This window comes from Vigna umbellata, chromosome 4, assembly GCF_029865625.1.
Source record: "Vigna umbellata cultivar VRB3 chromosome 4, Vumbellata_1.0, whole genome shotgun sequence".
NCBI classification, from domain to species: domain Eukaryota; kingdom Viridiplantae; phylum Streptophyta; class Magnoliopsida; order Fabales; family Fabaceae; genus Vigna; species Vigna umbellata.
This window is the reverse complement of record NC_142168.1, coordinates 961,015-976,903: the sequence shown is the minus strand read 5'-3', so window position 1 is coordinate 976,903 and position 15,889 is coordinate 961,015.

The window sequence follows — 15,889 nt, the reverse complement described above, 5'->3', positions numbered from 1 at the left end:
TTTTGTAAATTTGGTATATAAATATATATATATATGTATATATATATATATAAATATTTTATTTTTTATCATTTCTCATAACAAGGCACTTTAAAAGTAGATAAATATTTAAAATGGGAACAAAAGAGAGAAGAAGAAAATAATAATAATAATAATAATAATAATAATAATAATAAATAAAATAATAAAATAAAAAAAAAATAGAAATAAAAATAACATACAATGAGAAATAAAAAAAAATAATGAAAATAAAGTACCAAAAGGATAAAACAAAGTAAAATAATAAGTAAATAATACACACAAAAAAGGGTGTGGAAGTGCTAAATAATAAAAAACAGGGGTGCTTAGACAAAAACGAATTGGGCCAAAGCCCAGGCAGGGGGGGTGCGAAATAGGAACAAGGGGATGCGGGGAAGCAATTCGTTGGTTTTTACTTTTTAGGAACAGAATGGGCCTGAGCCCAGACCAAGGGAGTGTGCGGGTGAGAAACGGAGGGGTGCGCGAGGGAGGAAAAAAAAAGGTTTTATTTATTTATTATATATTATTATTATTATTTTTTTTAGGGGCTGGATCAGAGGGCCCAAAGCCTTTTTTCATTCCTCAGATCTGGAAAAAAACCTAGGGGTCTCACGTCCCAACTCATTTCCAATACACCAGAGGCTCGAATTCCTCTACTCGAACGAGAAATCCTAGGGGGCAAACATCACCCACTCTGCCTCAGTCTCCGTTCAAACGGCCGGCCACCGTGACGGATCCCCGCTCAGCCCAAGGCGTCACCGGCGACCAGGAGCCACCGGGGGCGCCGCCAACTCCTTCCTCCGTCCAACATCGCCTGAGCGAGCCCAGATCTCTCGAACCAAGACACCACCGGCGTCGCACGTCACGGCCAAGGTTGCCGCCGATCCTCGCCCCCACTGAAACTGGCCGCCGCCACCTCCAGATCAGGCTTCTCTCTTCCTCTTCTCCTCGCGCACAAGAGAGATGGTTCTCTCCTTCGTGGATCGCCCCTTGGGCGAGCTCGACCACCGCGCCGGCTAAGGCTCCGCTAGCGTCCCCGGTCGTTGCCAGAGATGTCTCCGGTCACCACGTCAACATCCTCTTTCCTTCTCTGCCAGTAAGCAGAGGAACCCTTCTCGCCCCCTTCGAACTCGAAACCGACGAGGCCGGACGTCGCCGCCAGTCGCCGCACAAGCATTCTCTTCTCTCCTCACACTGCTATCTTAGTCTATGGTTCGCAATATGGATCCAGAGGCGGTTGTGATGAAAGAATGTTTTTTTTTGTGTTTTGCAGATGGGTGATAGCTGTAGCAACAGGGAAGGATGACGGTTGAAGATTGGGTGAGGAGATAGGTTTCTGGGATGTGCGAGACGGAGAGATTGCTTTCGGTGGATATGGCTCTGAGATCATAGGTCTTGGGGACATTAAGCATGGAGTTCTAAAGATCACTATCTCTGATTGAAGGCGCAAGATATAACGATTGTACTCCAGAGACAAGCTTTGAGTTTATTAGTATAGGATTTGAGATTTGGTTTGTCCATTTTGTTTGATAGAGGTAGGAGATGGCACGAGAACTATATTTGCTACTGCTGTTTACTCTTTATTTTATTTACGTGTTTCCTGTGTTTCCTGTGTGTTAATGGGTGCTAAAGGGATATACAGTGTTGATGTTAGGGAAGTGTATACCAATCTTCTATGGTTAGTTAAATAGACGAAAGCACTGAAACTGCATTTTGGGTGCAGTTTTGGTTAACAGAGGAAGGGAAACAAACGCAAATATATACATTGATCCAGCATCAATCATTCACCACTCGGCACGCATGAGGAAAGGGTATCTAAAGAAAGCATATATACGTGAAGCATGACCAAAGAGCTTAGGTACATGAAGACTTACCTTCGTAGCTTCAAGATGTCTTTCGGGTTCTAATTCCCTTTCCCCTCCTCAATGCCGGACAGTAAAGTTGACTGGGCAGCCAGGTTCAGAGTCGGTTCTCCTCTTTCGGTCCTCCTCTTTTCTCTCTGTCTCAGATGCCTTGTCCTCTCCTCTGATGGTGATGAGTAGTGATCCCCCTCCAATGTGATTGATCCCCCTTTTCAAAGCCAAAGCCCCTCCTTCCTCTGGTAACGCTTCCTGACTCTCGGATATCCTCTGGCGTAGGATTTTCTTTGTCTTTTTCCTTTCTTCATGTCTCCACTTTGCAGTTGGCAGGTGCTCTTTCAAAAATCTTTCCCTTTCCATGTATGGCTGCTGCTGCTTAAGGATTTTCAGCAAGAAAAGCAAATACCTTTTTACGCTGCCACTGTGTAAGCACATTTTGAGCATTCTCTGTGCTTGATCACTGTAACGGATGGCTTCAGAAGGAGGGAACCAGTTGACTCCCTTTTTTCCCTTCTTTTTTTCTTTTTTATATATTTTATTTTATATATGTCAGCATTGCAGTGCAAATTTTTATGAAAAAAGTAACCTTTTCTTAAATCCTTTTTTTATAAAAATAAAAATAAAAACGAAATTAAAAGGGAAACAACAAAAATAAAATAAAAAAAACAAACATAAAGAAAAGTACAATACATAAAAATAAACCCTGAAAAACATAAAAAATAAAATAAAATAAAATGAAATAAAGCAAAATGGAATAACATAAAAAAAGAAAAAAGAAAAATAAAACCACATGAAGTAAAAATAAAAATAACATGAAGCAAAATAAAATATAAACAGGAGAGGAAATAAATAAAAACGAAACAAAGTAGAAAATAAAAGAACAAAAATAAAAAAAAACGGAAAACGGAACACAAATCATTTTTTGAGACTTCGTATTAAATTTATCTTTGTCCATTTACTTTGTTTTATTACCCCTTCTTAACTCTATATATATTTTTTAACTACCCGGACGAAATTGGGTATTAACAACAACCAATATACTATTGAGAGAAATTCCCCGGATCTAGACTTCCCCGTACGTTCCCGTATCGACAAAATCAATAATTATGCATTGAATGAGTTAAACAAAGCAAGCATTGAGCAAAGAGGAAAAACCCTAACTAATGATGAAAGAAAGCATAGGTCTTAAATATAAGATGTAAAAACAAATTCCATCTTTGAGAGTTTCACAAGACTACATTGATTCCCCAACAACAATACAAGGTTTAGTTCACCATATTCATGGTGAAACTAGATGAACAATAATGAAAGAATGAAGGATAAAACCCTAGAAAGGTGAAGAGGTAGCCTGAGCATCCAAGATCCTCCTTCAAAGGGGTGGAAGAGAGAGTGTTTGCTTCGTTTCTGCCAAAGATACAAACCCTAGGACGTCCTAAAGCTTATATACTATTCTAAAATTACAGAAAATTTAGGCCCAAGCCCATAAGTGTGCCGCTCAACGGTAAAGTGCCGCTCAGCGATAAGTGCGTGAGTTGGTTTCTTCCTCTCAACGGTCATTTTGCCCCTCAGCGGATCCAACGCGAGCTTCTGAGTGCTGCTCAGCGGTAAACTGCCGCTGAGCGGCAGTTGCGGCTTCTCCTTTTGCACTTTTTGATGTCTTTTCTGATTTCATCTCTCTCCTTCTTCACTTCTTTCACTAAATTCACCTTAAAACCTGCACAAAAACACTTAAATCAAGCATAAACCTGTCCAGCTCTCTTATTTCTAAAAATATGAATAAAAGCATGATTTCAAGCTAGTTTCTAAGTGTTAAAGGTTGCTTTTAGTATCAATTTTAAGCATTAAAATAACAGTTTTTCAACTGTTATCAATTATCTGCTCAAATTTTGAACAAATAAGGATCATCCCAGACAAACTGGTTGGCATCATGCATAAATTTCTTTCATTGTTGCCAATTTAGATCTTCTGGCATAACCCTTGCAGTTTTGAAATTAGACATATCAGCAAACCATGGCCTCTACTGAATATACACGAGTTCTTCATCTGAAAAAGATTCCCAGATCTCTGATTCCTTGCTAATGACCTCCTTGTTGACTAACCGTGACAAATGATCAGCAATCAAGTTCTCACTCCCTTTCTTATCACGGATCTCCACATCAAATTCTTGCAAGATTAGAACCCATCTAATCAGACGTGGCTTAGAGTCTGGCTTTGTCAACAAATATTTGATAGTTGTATGATCTGTATAAATAATCACCTTAGACCCAATAAGATAAGGTCTAAATTTCTCTAAAGCATACACTATAGCTAGGAACGCTTTCTCCATAGTAGCATAATTCAACTGAGCATCATTCAGAACTTTGCTGGCATAATAAATTGGATGAAAGATCTGCTCTTTTCGCTGGCCAAGAACGACTCCTATTGCATAATCACTAGCATCACACATTAGCTCAAAATTTGTATTCCAATCTGGAGCTATAATTACTGGAGGTAACACTAATTTACTCTTCAATGTGTCAAAAGCTTTCAAACATTCTTCATTCATCACAAAAGGGGCATCCTTCAAAAGAAGATTACTCAATAGTTTAGCAATTTTTGAAAAATCTTTGATGAATCTTTTGTAAAATCCAGCATGACCTAGAAAACTCTTGATTCCCTTTACATTTGTTGGTGGAGGTAGTTTCTCAATTACTTCTACTTTGGCTTTATCCACCTCAATCCCTTTAGCAGAAATTTTATGTCCCAACACAATTCCTTCTGTTACCATGAAATGACATTTCTCCCAATTAAGAACAAGATTTGTCTGAACACATCTTTTAAGAACAATATCCAAATTAGCCAAACACCTTTGGAAAGAATTTTCAAAGACTGAAAAATCATCCATGAAGACTTCAATGCACTTTTCTAGGAGATCTGCAAAAATTGTCTACATACACCTTTGAAATGTAGCTGGAGCATTACATAATCCAAATGGCATCTTTCTGTAGGCAAGGATACCAAAAGAACAAGTAAAGGTCGTCTTCTCTTGGTCTTTTGGATCTACCACAATTTGATTGTATCCAGAATATCCATCTAGAAAACAATAAAAAGCTTGTCCTGCTAATCTCTCCAACATCTGGTCCATGAAAGGAAGAGGAAAATGATCCTTCCTAGTGGCTTTATTTAGCTTCCTGTAGTCAATGCACATTCGTCATCCAGTAAGTGTCCGAGTGGGAATAAGTTCATTCTTCTCATTATGAATTATTGTCATCCCGCCTTTCTTTGGAACCACCTGTACTGGACTTACCCACTCACTATCAGAGATTGGATAGATGATACCAGCTTCAAAAAGTTTCAACACTTCTTTTCTAACCACCTCCTTCATTACAGGATTTAACCTTCTCTGTGGTTGAGCACTCGGTCTATAATCATCTTCCATAAAGATCTTATGCATACAATAAGTTGGGCTGATACCTTTAAGATCTGAGATTCACCACTCAATCGCTTCTTTGTTAGCTTTCAGAAATTCTATCAATTGTTCTTCTTCTTTTGGAAACAAAGAGTTACTGATGATGACTGACTTTGTTCCATCTTCTTCTCGAGAAACATACTTTAGATGTGATGGTAGTATTTTTAATTCTAACTTCTTTGCTTTGACTTCTTCTTCCTTATCAATTATCTCAAACTTCGTATCCTCCACTGGAATCTCCTGCAATGTTTCCAAGTCCATCATACATTCTTCAATTAATTTCTCTTCTCCTTCATCTAAATCTTCACAAACATCAATAAGAGCTTTTTCTAATGGAGAAGCATAACGCACCATCCTTTCTTGCACCATACAAACTTCATCAAGTTCGTCAAGTTGAAAACATGTTTTATCATCATTTGGATATGTCATGGCTTTGAATACGTCAAAGTTTACTTCTTCACTATGAACTCTCACTTTAAGCTTACCATTCTCTACATTAATTAAAACTCTAGCAGTCTTCATAAAAGGTCTCCCAAGAATGAGAGGCACATCACCATTCCCTTCCATCTCCATTACAATAAAATCTACTGGGAATACAAACTTGTCAACTGATAACAGTTGAAAAACTGTTATTTTCATGCTTAAAATTGATACTAAAAGCAACCTTTAACACTTAGAAACTAGCTTGAAATCATGTTTTTGTTTATATTTTAGAAATAGGAGAGTTGGACAGGTTTATGCTTGATTTCAGTGTTTTATGCAGGTTTTAAGCTGAATTTGATGAAAGAAGTGAAGAAGGATAGAGATGGAATAAGAAAAGAAGTCAAAAAGTACCGCTCATCGCTAGTTTACCGCTGAGCGACACTAATGAACTCTCGTTGGCTCCGCTGAGGGCTGAAAATGCCGCTGAGGGGGAAAAATTCAACACACGCACTTACCGCTGAGCGGCATTATCTTGGGCTTAGGCCCACTTTTCTGTAATATTTCGAATAGTATATAAGCTTTAGGACTTCCTAGGGTTTGTATCTTTGGCTGGAGAAGACGCAAAACACACTTTTCACCCCTTGCGGGTAGAATTGGAGATGGTGACGACTCTCCTCTTCTCTTTCTAGGGTTTTTCTATCTCTTCCATTCTTTCATTGAATTTCATCTAGTTTCACCATGAATATGGTGAACTAAACTTTTCTTGTTGTTGGGGAATCAATGTAATCTTTTGAAGCTCTCATATATGGAATTTGTGTTTAAACATCTTATTTGAGATACATAAGCATACAGGGAATATTGATCAAAGCATGCATTGTTTAACTCATTCGATGTCATGAATATTGATTTTGTCGATGTGGACACATACGGGGAAATCTAGATCCGGGGAAATTCTCCCAATAGCATATTGCCTAGACATAGGGATATAAGGGTTGGTTGCCTTTAAGCTTCTGTGCTTCAGAATTAATTATTAGGGATGCTAGGAATTGTATGAACTCGTAATTAAGGATAGGCTTTCTTCGCAAGATGATTTAGAGAGAGGCATTAACATTGATGAAAAGAATGATGAATTCCTAAAACATATGAGAGTGGATAAGGTGAAATTGATTACCCCAACAACATACTCATGCATCTAATTCATTCAGTGTTTGTGTTCTTCTTTCCCATTGATCATCACATGCATACATGTTTACTTTTGTCTTGTGCATTTGAAACTTATAACAATTTGTTCACAAGTCTTAAATAATCAAGAAATCATATAACTAACTAGGTCGTGAGTCCTTTGGGGAGAACGATACTTGGTCTTACCGAGTTTATTACTTGATACGATTCGGTCACACTTGTTGAGGGTTAAACAAGTTTTTGGTGTCGTTTTTCGGTGTTCATAAATTTGTCATCAAGTTTTTGGCGCTGTTGTCGGGGACTCGTGGTTTAACTAGTTTATTTGTGTGATTAATGATTATCTTTGACTTGTTTTTGAATTTTTAATTTTAAATTTCAAATTTTGAATTTCTGTTTTTATTTTTCTGTTTTTTGTTTTTATTTTCTATTTTTATTTTTTCGGTTATTATTTTATTTTATTTTATTTTCTGTTTTTGTTTTTCTGCTTTTATGTTTTTCGATTTTTATTTCCTATCTTCTTATCTTTTCAATTTTATCTTTTTATTATTTCTTCTCTTTTCTATCTTTTTCTGCTAACAAATATTTTCTAGAGTTTTGTGCATAATGCTTGCAAGATGCGATTCGAACAAGAATTTGACTATATGGGCTCCCAATTCTACCAAGGTAATTTCAACCACTAGTGGGAACCTCACTCAAGCACGGATCAAAGTCAATTTTGACAAGCTACCGGACAATTTGAGAACCAACCACAACAACAATGGCAGCAACAAAGCTCTCTATCAGAAAGTTTGGATGACACCCTTCAACGATTTTTGCAAAATTCCATCTCTACTCAGAAAAACATTGAAGCATCATGTAAAAGGATAGAGATGAAGCTTCGTTACATTAGTCAGAGATTGGACGATTTTAAGGTTAATACTGACGTTAACCCTAAGGAGGAAGGTCAAGCCATTGTCACTGAAAGTGACAAGATTTTTTATGAGAAAAAAAATAGGGAGAGATGAGGAAAATATAGAGAGAAAAGAAAAGGAAGAGTTGAGTGAGAAAGATAAAGATGAAGAAAAAGAGAAGAAGTGGTTGAGAGAAAAGAGAGAAAGAAAATTTGTGTGAAAATAAAGAAGTTGAGAAGAAAAAGAGAAGGGAAGAAAAAAATAAGAGAAAAGAAAAAGAGCAAAAAGAAAGTGAGAGAAAAGAAAAAGAGGACGAGAGAAAAAAGAAAGAATCATATTAGAAACCTCTTCCTCATCCAAAGAAGTATCATAGGAAGAAGGAATTTGAGCGCTTTATGGAAATCTTCAAGAATTGGAGATTAAAGTTCCTATGATTGAGACATTGCAACAGGTTCCTGGTTTTATCAAATCCTGAAGAAGTTCAGTAGAAAGAAGAAAAAGAAGAAAGAACTTGAATTTTATTGGGTCAAGCTAGTGATGTTAAAAGAGTTCTTGCTGGGAGGCAACCCAGTGATTTAAGAACTTTTAATTTTTGGTTTGGTGTTGTAATTTTGAACTTTTGGGTATTGTTGTATTTATTATAAGTTTGTTGCAGGGTTTACATCTACTGATGGATGTTAGGCGGAAGAGTATCTACTAAAGAATACTATGTTTGTATACACCTACTAATGGGTGTTGGTAAGAAAGATTTGCATCTACTGAAGGGTGCTGGAGGATTTTGGGTCAGGCTCATGACGTTAAACAAGCGCTACCTGGGAGGCAACCCAGTTGATTGATTGTATCTTTGTTGTTTGTTCTGCTTTAGTTGGATGATAAGGATTGGATGCATGAGTGATCTGAGAACTTAATTGTAGGGAGCAAGTGAGGAGCATGAGTAGAAGGCACCTAGGTTAAGCTAGGAAGAAGAAAAGCACAACACGAAAGCGCCGTTGAGCGGTGGTATCGCAAAATGGGCTTAGGTTGCCCCTTAGCGGAACCCGAGCCCATTAGGGTATTTTATACCCTAAGTCACGCCTTGGCCTCTATTTTCAGATCTCACTCCTCCCACATACTCTCAAGCAATGTCCCAAGAGTTCCTTTCATTTTTATTTTTCTTCCTCCTTCATAAAACCTCTATTTCCTTCATTTTTGCATCAAGTTTCTATTCAAGTTTGGGGTTTGGTGAGAGCATTGCTGTTACGGGCTGATTTCTTCATTGTGGTTTACTAATGCTTAACAATGTATCTTGTGGTTTTGTGAATTATGTTTGATGTAGGGATGGCCTCCTCATCGGGCAAAAAGAATCAAGACTATAGGATCCAAGAAGAAGGAGAAGAAGAAGACTCTAACGATAGCAGACTGATGAGGAGCTGAGATAGCATTTACTGATGGAGACTATCAACACTAGAGCAGGATTTGTTTTATCTTCTGTTTTGTTCTGAACTTATTTGCTTCTGTTAGTAGAATAGGGTTTGATGTACTCAATTGGAAACTTTGTCTGTTATGATGGTTTGCTTATGATTGTTGTGTGGTAAGTAGTGCTTGATCATGCTTTGATATTGATTGATGTTGAGATTGTGCACATTATATACTTATGCAGGTGGTTCACAAGCTTTGTGAACAAATGCATGATGTTGTGATTGTGATTATGATACTAAGCAGGATGTGTATATGTGGAATGTGAATGAGCTTATATGTGAGGTTTTGAGCTCCAGAGTTTTTGTGATCGAATGCTATTACTTTGAAAGCATGAATAATTTTGTCAAGGTATTCTATGATTGAATCAATTGCTTGTTTGCATCATATATGATCAAGGCCATTTGTTGGTAACCCTTTTATTAGCCAAATGCATGATTTTAGCCCATAAAAGAGAGCACTATGTGTTCTATTCTTTGAACCCTTAGCATTGAACATAATTTGGAAACCCTTTGTGAAAAGCTTTACCTTGAGTTAAGTAGAAAATATTTTGTGGTATTGATAAATGTTCAAGTTTGGGGTTGTTGGGAAGTTATGAAAGGGAAATTGAAAGCAGTGAGCTAAGACCTAAGAACTAAGAATGTGAAAGGAAAAAGAAAGAAAAGAAAAGAAAAGAGAAGAAAAAGCAAAGCTGAATGCAAAGGAAAGTTGGGAATAAGTAAGAATGATTGTGTTAGATGATTCTCTTAACTCAAGGGTTTTGTGATCTAGAAAAACCAATTTTCTTGTTAGCTCAGCCACATTATAAGCCATTGAAAAGTCCTTGTGATGATGCATGTTTGTGAATGTATTTGATTGTGGTTAAATGAAAGGCAAAGCCAATTCATCTGACATTGTGATAGTAGAGTGAATGAGTAAATACCTCTTATACACCACTGTGTTTGAGTGAAACACTTTATCTAGTAAGGAAAGATTCCATGAGCACATGAACATCCATGCTTAGTTGATTGATCATTCATGAAAAGTAGCATTTGTTGGATATTAGGTGATTGTGTGAACACTAAAGCATTGCATGTCTTGATTGAAGTTTTTGTCATGAGCTTAATGGAGTACTTACTTATCTTGAAAAGAGGATTGTTGAATGGAGTGAACCATTGTATTGATTGGTAGAAGATTGAGTTATATCTTGTTTGCTTGAGGACAAACAAAGTTCTAAGTTTGGGGTTGTGATAACAGTTGAAAAACTGTTATTTTCATGCTTAAAATTGATACTAAAAGCAACCTTTAACGCTTAGAAACTAGCTTGAAGTCATGCTTTTGGTCTTATTTTCAGAAATAAGAGAGTTGGACAAGTTTATGCTTGATTTCAGTGTTTTATGCAGGTTTTAAGGTGAATTTGGTAAAAGAAGTGAAGAATGATAGGAATGGAATCAGAAAAGACATCAAAAAGTGCAAAAGGAGAAGTCGCAATTACCGCTCAGCGGCAGTTTACCGCTGAGCGGCACTTAGGAGCTCACGTTGGATCCGCTGAGGGGTGAAAATGCCGCTGAGGGGGAAGAATCAACTCACGCACTTACCGATGAGCGGTAGTTTACTGTTGAGGGACACTTTTATGGGCTTGGACCTAATTTTCTGTATTTTTATAATAGTATATAAGCTTTAGGACGTCCTAGGGTTTGTATCTTTGGCTGAGACGAAGCAAACACTCACTTTTCCACCCCTTTGAAGGAAGATCTTGGATGCTCAGGCTACCTCTTCATCTTTCTAGGGTTTTATCCTTCATTCTTTCATTATAATTCATCTAGCTTCACCATGAATATGGTGAACTAAACCTTGTATTGTTGTTGGGGAATCAATGTAGTCTTGTGAAACTCTCATATATGGAATTTGTTTTAACATCTTATTTTTAAGACTTATGCTTTCTTTCATCATTAGTTAGGGTTTTTCCTCTTTGCGTAAAGCTTGCTTTGTTTAACTCATTCATTGCCATGATTAGTGATTTTGTCGATATGGGAACGTATGAGGAAATCTAGATCCAGGGAATTTCTCCCAATAGCATATTGGTTGCCGTTAAGCTTCTGCACTTAAGAATTAATTACTAGGAATGCTAGGAATTCTATGAACTCGTAATTAAGGATAGGCCTTCTTGCAAGGTGTTTTAGAGAGTGACATTAACATTGATGAAAAGAATGATGAATTCCTAAAAGTATATGAGAGTGGATAAGATGAAATTGATAACCCCAACAACATACTCATCCATCTAATTCATTGAAGTGTTTGTATTTTGTTTCTCTCCATTGATCAAATTCATGCATACATATTTAATTACTGTCTTTTGCATTTAAACCTATAATCAATTTGTTCTCAAGTCTCAAATAATCAATAAATCATATAGCTAAACTAGGCCGTGAGTCCTTTGGGAAAACGCTACTTGGTCTTACCTAGTTTTATTACTTGATACAATTCGGTCACACTTGTCGATTGTTAAACAAGTTTGTGGCGCCGTTTTTTGGTGTTCATAAATTTATCATCAATGATGATGCCATTTTTTACAAGATTTACAGAGATTTCTTTAACAACTTTTTACGGTTTTACAGAGGCCAACAATAAGACATAACTAGAAACACATAATTTCAAATCAAAACATATATAGGGGCGCGAACAACCATCACATACAATCAGGCCCATTTAAGTTTTCAAAATAATAAAGCCCAAAATAGAGATTATTAATAGGTTTCATTAAAGACAAAGTTGACTAATGTATTACAGAGTGTTACCAAAAATAGAGAAACACATTCATAGATTATAATCGACTGAGTTCATAACAAAATCAATTAAAATTCGCGCAACTTTATTTTCACAAAATTGAGTCAATTAAACAGCACACAGTAAACATGCATATAACAGTCAATAATACAAATGCTTATGATGCATGAAAAAAGATTTTTTCCGGTTACCACATTCAAAGACTCAAGAGCTTGTGAATCCTACTTTGTAGTTCATCCTTGGGTTCTATACTGCTTAAGTTGCAGCTAGTTTCTTGCAAAAAACAATTAAACGTTTTTTACGCTGGTACCCATTTGAACTTGGCTCCTGTCTTGCCAGTTGCAGGAGGCAGTTCCTTAGGAATCCATTTTAATTTGCCCTTTGGAACTCCAACCTTTATGTAGTAGCAGTTTCTAACATTATGTCCAATAGTATTGTAGTAAAAACAAGCAGTTGTAATAGGCTTACTGAGATCAATAAACTTCTTTGAATTAATCCTATTACTCTTTGCTTAGTAGCCAATACCTTTCTTATTAATTGCTCTTCCAAATGATCTTAACACAACATCAAGATTTTCTTTACCTTGTGTAAATTTAGCTAATGTGCTGGTTAAGTAATCAATTTTCTCAAGGTGTATTGGACAATTATCACATTCTTTCTCAACAATTTGTATTTCGGTATTAACTGTCTTTGAAGATTTTAAAGCATTTTCAAGATCTTTTTCAAGCTTTTCATTATCCTCTACTAGATTATCAATTCTATATTCATAGTCCCTTCTCTCAAAGGATAATCAATTTACCTTATACTGGAGTCGCATGACTTCTACATGTATCTCCTGAAATGCATCCAATAGCATCTGGTACTTGACCTCTATTGCTTCATTCTCAAATTCACTATCATTGTCATCATCAGAGTGTGCAGATCCTGCCATGAAACATAAATTTGACTCCTCTTCAACGCTACATTCATCATCACTTGAAGAGTCTCCATCACTCTTTTCCCAGACAATGTATGTATGCTTTCCTTTGCTTTTTGTTCTTGTCCTGAGGATACTTGGTGAATTCTTTTTGCTTGTTCTTCAAGTCTGGACAGTCAGGCTTAATATGATCGTCCTTTCGAAACTCGTAACATTGTACAACATTGTTTCTTGAATTCTTTCTTCCTCTAGTAGGGCCTGCATTGTTAGTGGTAGAACTTCTATTTTTCATAAATCGATTAAACTTTCTTACCACCATGTTCAAGATTTCTTTGTTATTCAAGTCTGCTTCTAAATCAGTTTCTGGTTCAAGATTCTTCAATGCTTTATTGCTTGTGGCCTTGACGGCAATCGATTTTTTTCTTCAATTTCTTCTTCCTCTCTCAGCCTTCCAAGTTCCAGTTCATGCTTCCTGAGCTTGCCAAACAAAGTTTCCATATTCATGTTAGTCAAATCTCTTGATTCAAATATGGTTGTTACCTTTGGTTGTTGTTGATGAATCGAAAAGTGTACCGAATCGCACAAGTAATATAAAATGGTAAGATCAAGTATCATATCCCAGAAGATTCTCGGCACTAAATAGTCGTGTGATAACTCGATTAATTAAGACTTAAATAAAACGAGATCATTGGTTTTAGATGCAAAGATAGAAAATTAAATATGAATGCAGTTTGATCAATAGCATAAGAGCACATTGATAAATGGATGTTTTTTAATATGAGATGAGTATGTTGTTGTGGTTAGATTTCACCAAGTTCCCTCTCATGTATGTACGAATTCTTCTTTATGCATTAATGTTAACGTCACTCACTAAATCACCTAAACCCGATCCCTCGACGAATAAGTTTGTCCCTAATCACAGTTCATGCAACTTCTACCATTCCTAGTAATTAAATGTGAAGATAAAGAGCTAATGACGACCAAGAATCATACCCTCATTGATAACAGTTGAAAAACTGTTATTTTCATGCTTAAAATTTATACTAAAAGCAACCTTTAACACTTAGAAACTAGCTTGGAATCATGCTTTTGTTCATATTTTTAGAAATAAGAGAGTTGGACAGGTTTATGCTTGATTTCAGTGTTTTATGCAGGTTTTAAGGTGAATTTGGTGAAAGAAGTGGAGAAGGATAGAGATGGAATCAGAAAAGAACTAAAAAAAGTGCAAAAGAAGAGAAGACGCAAGTACCGCTCAACGCCAGTTTACCGCTGAGTGGCACTGAGGAACACCCGTTGGCTCCACTGAGGGGTGAAAGTGCAGCTGAGGGGAGAATTGACTACGCGCTGGTACCGCTGAGCGGTGGTATTTTGGGCTTAGGTCCACTTTTCTGTAATATTTCAAATAGTATATAAGCTTTAGGACTTCCTAGGGTTTGTATCTTTGGCAGAGTATGAAGCAAACACTCACTTTTCCACCCCTTGGAGGAAGATCTTGGATGATAAGGCTACCTACTCATCTTTCTAAGGTTCTATCTTTCATTCTTTCATTATTGTTCATCTAGCTTCACCATGAATATGGTGAACTAAACTTTGTATTATTGTTGGGGAATTAATGTAATCTTTTGAAGCTCTCATATATGGAATTTGTGTTTAAACATCTTATTGGTGATACATGCTCTCTTTCATCATTAGTTAGGGTTTTTCCTCTTTGCTCAAAGCATGCATTGTTTAACTCATTCGATGTCACGATTATTGATTTTTTTGATATGGGAACGTACGGGGAAATCTAGATCTGGGGAAATTCTCCCAATAGCATATTGCCTAGACGTAGGAATATGAGGGTTGGTTGCCTTTAAGCTTTTGTGCTTCAGAATTAATTATTAGGGATGTTAGGAATTGTATGAACTCGTAATCAAGGATAAGCCTTCTTGCAAGGTGATTTAGAGAGTGGCATTAACATTGATGAAAAGAACGATGAATTCCTAAAGTATATGAGAGTGGATAAGATGAAATTGATTACCCCAACAACATACTCATCCATCTAATTCGTTCAAAGTGTTTGTATTCCTCTTTTCCATTGATCAAATTCATGCATACATGTTTAATTATTGTCTCTTGCATTTAAAACCTACAATCAATTGTTAGCAAGTCTGAAATAATCAACAAATCATATAGCTAACTAGGTTGTGAGTCCTTTGGGAGAACGATACTTGGTCTTACCAAGTTTTATTACTTGATATGATTCGGTCACACTTGCCGATTGTTAAACAAGTTTTTGTCGTCGTTTTTCGGTGTTCATAAATTTGTCATCAATGTCATTCCTACATCAAACACAGATTACAAAACCACAAGACATGTTGTTAATCATTAGTAAACCACAAACAACACCCTGTTTCCAAGCTAAACCACCGTTGAGGGTCAAAATCACCCCTTAGCGCCACCAGTGCAGCAATCCAGTACACAATTCAGCAAAAATCTAATGTCTGTTAGAGTGCCGCTCAGGGGCAATTTACCCTTGAGCGGTGATTCTGCAGATTTTTGAAAATGCACTTTTAACCTTTCCTAACTCCACCCACATGCAATTTTCAATTTTCCAGATCAAAATCACTCAATTCAATCGGTTCAAACATGAATTAATTCATTAAATGATGCAAAGAAATCAAAACCCTTAAAAATTCATGTTTCAACAATCAAGTTCATGCTCAAGAACCCTAGAATGAAAAATGCTTGACTTACTTGGGTGGAGATGCTAGATGAGTTGAGAATGCTTTCAAACTATGAAGAACAATGATGCTCTCTCCCAACCCCAAACTTAGATGGAAAACTAGTGACAAAGTGAGTGGAAGAGAGATTTTTTTCAAAAGGAATGAAGGGAAAATGGTAAAGAAACTTTGTAAAAGTGTGTAGGAGTGTGTGTGCAGAGAAGAATATG